The sequence below is a fragment of the Echiichthys vipera genome, assembly GCF_963691815.1.
Source record: "Echiichthys vipera genome assembly, chromosome: 12".
Lineage (NCBI taxonomy): Eukaryota > Metazoa > Chordata > Actinopteri > Perciformes > Trachinidae > Echiichthys > Echiichthys vipera.
Window position 1 is genome coordinate 5,192,892 of NC_139837.1, and position 6,000 is coordinate 5,198,891.

General features: G+C 43.6%; 1 protein-coding gene across 1 annotated transcript in view; it reads left to right on the top strand.

Moving 5' to 3' along the window:
• Positions 1 to 6,000, top strand: part of babam2 (BRISC and BRCA1 A complex member 2) — an 86,231-nt gene that overhangs the window by 72,505 nt on the left and 7,726 nt on the right. The window lies entirely within an intron of this gene.

The following is a 6,000-nucleotide window of genomic DNA, read 5'->3' on the forward strand; positions in this document are numbered from 1 at the left end:
CAAATCACGTGTCCACTGAGGGATGTCTATTGTCAGGCTGTGTGTGCGTGTGTGTGTGCATGCGTGTGTGTGTGTGTGTGTTAATGTGTGTATGGGCATTCATGCATGTGTGTCTGACATCTGCCGACGTGGGCGTACTGGCCAACCTCCATAGGCTGTCTGAGCGCTCCTTGGCCTCCGCAGGTTGACAGGTAGATACGCAGTGTAGACTTGTAGACACGATGTAATGCCATTTCCCTCAGGAGGTCCCCCCCCCCAACACAAACACACACACACACACACACACACACACACACACACACACAATGCACACAGATAGCCTCCATCTCTTCCTGTTCACCTGGACTCTGGCTAGCATACTTAGAGTGTGTGGAGCATGCGTGTCCCTGATTGACCTCCATGTCTCCAAGTGTTTAAGTCCAGCGGTGTCAGGGCCGCTCCCTCTCCCTCCCTGAAAGAGTCACAGAGGCCACAGCCCCTGTTTGGAAAGCATGTTTAAAAGCAGCGTCAATAGCAAATAATGTGACACAAGGAAGGAGGTGTCTGGCTCATTATGTCACCATTACCACTTTGATGAGCAAGTATGCATTCCAGTATACTGCCTCTAACACGCATCACTCCCACTGATTTCACTTAGAGCCAATGGTTTCAAGTTAAACCAGCACTATGCACTGCTTGCTGGCCAATTGCTATTGTTAAAATGTACAGTAAACACACAGTATTAGTTTGTCAGCCTGGCTGTCAAAGCAACTTGCAGCAGCGTAATTTGAAATTCAAACTATCCTTTGAACGTGAACGTGGGAAAAATAATCTCTGGTCTGTGGTGATTTGTCCAAATTCTTAATTTTCAAGTGTACAATCAGCAGGCTATCACTCTGATCAGTTTCATGCCCGTTCACACGCAAGCTGTGAATGGATTATCGTGACGCAAAACCATCCGAGGGTGAGAAGTAATGTGTGGAGGCATTTTGGAGTCAGCAGTGTAGGTGGAAACATTTAGAGGAAAGACTAGGCTCTTTGCAGCCTTTTGAAACGGATCAGTCACCTGTTAGTAACCTCCTCAAAGCAATTTCAGTCAAAAGCAAGTGGACTTGGTTATTTGTCTAGGAAGACGTTTCACCTCTCTTCCAAGAGGCTTCATCAGTTCATGTACGCATCTGACTAGGCTGGGACTGGACCAGGACCAGGACCAGGCTGGGACTGGTCCTGTTAGTAACCTGATGATCAGACCGACCTGACACTTTGTTCAACCTTAAATGACTGAACAAGTCAGGGATTCAGAGGACTGGGACTATGCTAACCTCTTAGCTTATCATTTCTCGTGACCTTTCAATGGTCAAGCAGATCTCTATAACAGATTCTGCATATGACTGCCGCTTCTCTTTCTGACAACTTGTACCGTTTAGCTTTAAAATGATGCGTTTGGTTTTCGCTCAATTTGGTCACAAATGTTCTCATTTATGGCTAAACCCTTTCATAAATTATGCTTCTAAAATAAGTTTATACATAAATTAATAACAGTAACATAATCATAATATAATAATAATAAGGAGTTCAAGTACCTCAGGATCATGTTCACGAGTGAGGGGACGATGGAGTGTGAGTTTGGCCGGAGAATCGGAGCAGCGGGGGCGGAGCTGCAGTCGCTCTACCGCACTGTTGTGACGTAAAGAGAGCTGAAGAAGGCAAAGCTCTGGATCTACCGGTCAGTCTTCATTCCTAGCCTCACCTATGGCCATAAAAGCTGGGTCAGGACTGAAAGAACGAGGTCGCGGGTACAAGCGGCCGAAATGTGTTTCCTCAGGAGGGCGGCTGGAGTCTCTCTTAGAGAGAGGGGGAGAAGTTCAGCATCCGTGAGGAACTCGGAGTAGAGCCGCTGCTCCTTTGCGTTGAAAGGAGCCAGTTGAGGTGGTTCAGGATCATCTAGTAAGGATGCCCCCTGGGCGCCTCCCTAGGGAGGTGTTCCAGGCATGTCCAGCTGGGAGGAGGCCTCGGGGAAGACCCAGGACCAGGTGGAGAGATTATATCTCCACACTGGCCTGGGAACGCCTCAGGATCCCCCAGTTAGAGCTGGTTAATGTGGCCTGGGAAAGGGAAGTTTGGGGTCCCCTGCTAAAGCTGCTGCCCCCGAGACCCGACCCTGGATAAGAGGCTGAAGATGAGATGAGATGTAACATAAGCTTGATTCATATTTGAGAAAAATGTATTTTGTATAGAAAGTTACCTACATCAGCTTTAAACAATGACTGCCGCTCAGAAGAGGAAGTCAAGGCCCGGATATCCACTGGTTACTCCGGAAAGCCTAAAATATTGGCCGTTACCCCCAAAGACCCCAAAGAAAGAAAGAAATGGACACCAACTGGACACCTGATGTAGCAATTACCAATGCCTTTAGCTCAAAAGCAGACGTTTGGCTCATTTGTGTAGCAAAAGTAGCATTTGGCATTATTCTGGAGTCACTTCCAACGAAACAAAAGTAGAGAGGGGAGATAATACATAGATTCATCAGAAGAAGACAGGAGCTGAATGTACAAAGCAATATCTGTTATTGTTTGTAAGATTCATCGACTGAAGCCAAAGAACGGTAAAGACAAATAGACATTAATCTCATAGTGGGAACAGGCTGTGCAGTCGTTTTGTTCTTTTAAAACCATCATTTTTTTCCTCCCACGTTTTCCAGATGCTATGACTGTATTGACACATATTTACTGCCACATACTGTGCACACAGCTGTGACTGGGTGCTGACGACACCTGGCACCTGCATCATTAAATAATGACTAATGAAAATTAGCCCCAATAAGCCCCGATCTCTACTGTCTGTACATACAGTATGGGATCAGCTAACACAAGACAAGGAACGAGTTGCTTTCAATCGATATCAATGAAATCATCTTTGGTGGTTGGTCTTTGTTTTTAACAAAGTGGTGGTTGTCAGGTAGGGAATTGGCCTTTTTGAGAGAAGCAGAGGTTAATTAATAATGAGAGCAGTATAATTAAAGGTGTATTAATGTGTGTATGTTATTAAATAAGTATCTGCTTCATCTACTTTTACAGTTCTTCTTCATTGTGTCTTCTAAACAAGGTTATTATAATTAACTAAAACTAAAGTAAAACTAGCTGTGAGAAACATTTTAGTACATTCAAATAAAGATAAAAAGCAGACTTTGGAGTAAAAAAGGGAAAACTAACTCAAACAATATTGTGTACTTGCAAAACTAACAAATAAAATGAAAATATGAAATGAAATCTTCTTAAGTCTCATTGGTCAAATGGTCAAAACAAGAATTGGCATTGAAGTGCACATGTTTGAGACTGGGATGTCTACGTTACTGTGAGTCAATTGCCTTGTTGTTGTTTTGCCGTATTGTTTAGTTTGTATTGTAATACCTTATTTTTATTACTATCTAACTTGCCCTGACACATCGCCCCATCTAATGCTAAAAACATCTTATATTGAAACTAATAAAAACAAAACTCAACATTTTTAAACATAAAAACTAAAGTGAAACTAAAGTGAATAAAAAAACAAATAGAGCCACAATGATCCGGGTCCAGGCAGATTGAGCTCAATGAGCACATGAAACACATCACATGCATGAATTGCCACATTATTGGCAAGAAGGACTTTGCCATGTGTGGATTTGAACCCTGGACCTTTGTGTTCCCAGAGAACAGGACTTTCTGATTCTGCCAGTAGGGAGACTATGGATATTCTGCTCACACCGTTCCACATCTTAAGACAACAGAACCACATCATTGTCTGTGTGAACTTAAAATCCTTACAATAGTCAAAATGTTGGTCCTAAAATTCAGAAGAAAAAAAAACCTCACATCATTCTGCTGGTTTCAGGTGTTGTCAAATATTTCGGTGGAGTTTGATCAAACAGTCATACAGTCCTAGATACAGTAAGACACTGTCACTGCAGAGTCAGCATTTGACTGATCCCACCACCATTTGAACCATGTGATACCTTCAGAAATGTCTGTCAAAGAGTGTTTGCAGCTTTGGTAGCACTGAAATGAAGACTTGTGGAAATATTGATGTTGGCATATTTAGTAAAAATGGAGTACACACATAATTGGGCAGATTAATCTGCACAGTAACTTCTTCACTGTCTATAAAGAAAAGAGCAATGAAGAAGAAGAATTACTTTTATTCATCACTCTGTTATTACACAGTTTCAAAAGATCCCCTTTCAGGCTCTGATGACGCCGGCTGCGTGTGGATGCGCTCTAAGAAAACATCGGTCAATGTCAGAATCTTTGTGAAAACCCTGTGAAATTGAGTATCGGGAAGAGAGAAATTATTCTTAAGAACGGTTGGTGAACAAGGCCCATTGATTTTTGAAATATCAGATCAGCCACTCTCTATTATATGAAAGCCGGGGGTGGTGTGAATGCGTATGTGACAGAGAGAGAGAGAGAGAGAGAGAGAGAGAGAGAGAGAGGGAGGATATGTTTTAGTCACACAGCAGGAAGCACTTCCGGCGTTATTGCATCACACTCCCCACAGACACATGCACAAACACACTGAATGGATGAGCGGGCGAGGGAGTCATGGGCGCAGGCAGGTTGGAATACCTGCAGAGCAACATCACCTGTCTTGCATCACTCGAACCTCCAGGCAGCCAATGAAAAGACTTGGCTACAAGTAACAGTGAGAGTGGGGGCGGGGAATCCTTTCTCAGCATGGGCGTGAAAGTTCAGTGATCCACAGTTCCCTTGAAACACACACACACGCACACACACGCACACACACACACACACACACGCACACACACACACACAGCGTAACTAGATAAACAGCTTATTGAGTATGTGGCCTTGCAGCTTTTGAGAACGCTCTATTGCCATCCCCACTGTCCCATGTGAACATTATTGAACAGGAGGCTGAGTCACAATGCTTGTCTCTATTTAAATGCTCTTGCTCTGAGACCCATCACACACACACACACACACACACACAACTATCTGCATCAGAGATTACTACTTTCCTCTTTCACAAAATGCCGTCATTCATACATGGTTGATGAGTAATCCCAACCGTGCAGCAGCAGTGGGAAAGGCAATGTTGTTTTACTACATGTGTTTGAGGGCTTGTTTCCAAAAGTCCATCCTTTTGTCCAAATTCTAGATGATAGATAAATCTTTTCTATTTAAGAGATTTAACTTCCTCCACTCTCTCTACGTCGTCCTCAGACAAGCCAACCATCGTCGTCTCCGGTCGTCTCGGTTCTCCATACATCTGGCCTGCTCGTCTGTGCTCTCTGCACTAGCGTCTTTCTTTAGCACGTCCACAAAGGTCGGTGTGGGACGTCCTCTTGATCGACGCCCGTGTGTTGGTCCCACAGAACAAGCTCTTTGGCTGGGGGATCTTGGTGTCTGTGGCAGTGGCCAGCAAGTCTCATTCTCCTTACTGCTATCTTTTCTGATACATTTGGTAACGCCCACGTACAGACGCTTGTTGGTGATATGTTCCACTGTTACTGGTTAAAGGCGTTAGAAAGCACTTCAAACTCATCTACCTGTCTAAAATACGAGTGTAGCTCAACTTAACCTTTCGCAGTCTCTTGGGTAAAATTTGCCTGATTATAGAAATCCAAACTCACTTAAGCCTGATGGTTAAAGTCACACATCACCACCTGATTAAGGACTTGGATCTACTTTTTTAAACGTGTAAAGAAAGTATTTTTCCCCCTGACTTCACGATTTGCTGCTCTGATTAAATGAAAGATTAACCTGCGTGAACGATGACTGTCATCTCTGGAGTTGAGTCACGCGGACGGATTCATTTTGAAAGTATTTTGCATGTCACAGAAACCACGGAGAGTGGATTATGTGTTTTGGATGTAACTATCATATGGTCAGTGACGTTTGCTCTTTACCCACTGCTCTCTGAAAAGCAATGTCGGCAGCATGAAGGTCCCCGGTGACCGTCAGTCGACAGTAACCTTATATTTTAGTTTCATAAATGCAACTGAATTCACGAATGTAAGAT